This window comes from Arachis ipaensis, chromosome B10, assembly GCF_000816755.2.
Source record: "Arachis ipaensis cultivar K30076 chromosome B10, Araip1.1, whole genome shotgun sequence".
Lineage (NCBI taxonomy): Eukaryota > Viridiplantae > Streptophyta > Magnoliopsida > Fabales > Fabaceae > Arachis > Arachis ipaensis.
The window spans coordinates 3,388,374-3,390,471 of NC_029794.2; the positions used below are offsets into that span (position 1 = coordinate 3,388,374).

The following is a 2,098-nucleotide window of genomic DNA, read 5'->3' on the forward strand; positions in this document are numbered from 1 at the left end:
TTTTTTAAGAATTATTTATATTTTTTTAAATGTTATTTAAATTATTTTTTTATTAATTTAATATTAATAATAATTAATTATAATAAGAATACATAAAGAATACACAAAATTAATCATCAAACATTTTTTTCTAATATCACAGTTTGAATGCATAGCTGAAAATTACAATATCTTTATTATTGTTATTTCATATATGATAGATGTTGAATAATATATTATTATTGTTTCTATGGATTGTTCTAGTGTTTCTTTAAAATTGTCCATTTCTATGATCGTGGTCACGTACAATCAGCCAAGATGGATTTTCTCGAGGGAGAAGATATCTTGGAGAAAACTGTAAAAGAAAAGACTACTAGAGCGATATTTAGAATAATTTTGAATGACTTTAGTATTATTCGTACAAGGACACAGGATATGACACGACACGAGACACGCCCACACCCACACGTGAATTTTGAATGACTACTAGCATCATAGAATAATACTTTTGAAAATAGCATTTTTTGTGGTTGGTGACGAAACATGGTGTATATATATATATTGCATACCATACTACTAGCCAAGAATCCGATATCGTTAAGCACGAAGAAAGAACCATAGGCGGAAATTCCAAACCCCAGCTTCCTTCTTAAAATTACAGTCTCAACTTTCACTTTCTTCACTCCGATTCCCAGGTAAGCTCTCAGATCTCATTTTCCTCATTTGGTTTCGGCGGTGGCCGATAATTGCCCCGGTGCTTTTATTCACATCATCAGTAATCCGGTGAACTCCACGGTGCCTATTGCGGCCGAGGTTCTGAAGTAGAAGGGTGTGTATGATCCTAAGAAGCTCTTTGGTGTTACTACCTTGGATGTTGTCAGGGCAAACACATTTGTTGCTCAGAGGAAGAACCTGAAGCTGATTGATGATGATGTCCCTGTTGTTGGGGGCCATGCTGGGATTACCATACTTCCCCTGCTGTCGAAGACAAAGCCCTCCGCGAGTTTCACTGACGAAGAGATTGAAGAGTTAACTGTTAGGATTCAGAAGTTGTTGAAGCAAAGGCTGGTGCCGGATCTGCTACTCTGTCTATGGCATATGCGGCTGCTAGATTCCTTGAGTCGTCTCTTCGTGCTCTAGATGGAGATGGGGACGTGTATGAGTGCTCGTTTGTACAATCAGACCTGACTGAGCTTCCATTTTTTGCTTCAAGGGTCAAACTCTGCCAGAAAGGAGTTGAGTCTTTGATTCCATCTGATCTCCAAGGGTTGACTGAATATGAGCAGAAGGCTTTGGAAGCACTTATCTGTTGTCCCTTAGAATAGAAAATCAAAAGGTTGTTTTTCAAGGTATTATGGATGCAAAATTTTTCATACTATCAATTCTGCTTCCAGTCCTATTGGTAGATAGGGAATGAGTTTCCATTCCTGTTACTGAACTGTACTCTAGTTTTTTTTGTCAGAAATATCAAAATATATCATTGTTATCATGTAAAATTGGTACTCTAGTTTTTTGTCAGAAATATCAAAATATATCATTGTTATCATGTAAAATTGGTAAGCTTTAATTTCTCATTGTGTTTTTGAATAGAGGCTGGGAGACATATTTCAAAAAGTTATGCTTACTTTGATCAACTTGAAGGCTAGTGATTAATATTAAGTCAATTAAAATTTTTATAAGGGCTATGCTCAGATATTTCAGTCAAAACAGTAAATGTGCAGAAAATCATTTGGCAATAATAATAAGACCATTGATTTATTGCTGTTACATTGGAGTTGGCAGATAAACATCCTTCTCAACAGTAATCTTGTAATTCTACTCATTAATTTATAATTTTTTCTTTTCTTTTCTTTTCTTTTCTTTTCTTATGTTCAGTATTAAAACCTTTGGAAGGAATACAAATTTAATATATTAGAGAAAGGTTGATTTTTCTTTTTCTTCTACTATTTGCATCTTAGAGTTTGCCTTTCATAGTTTCACTTTACTCTTGATGATAAACTTTTTATTTCAGCTGTGATATTGAAAAAAAATTATTTAATGATTAATCTTATGTACTCTTATGTACTCCTACTATAATTAATTATGAATTTATTATAATTAGATTAAACAAATCGATTTG

General features: G+C 33.5%; 1 pseudogene; it reads left to right on the forward strand.

Moving 5' to 3' along the window:
• Window positions 679-1,475, forward strand: LOC107621622 (annotated as a pseudogene).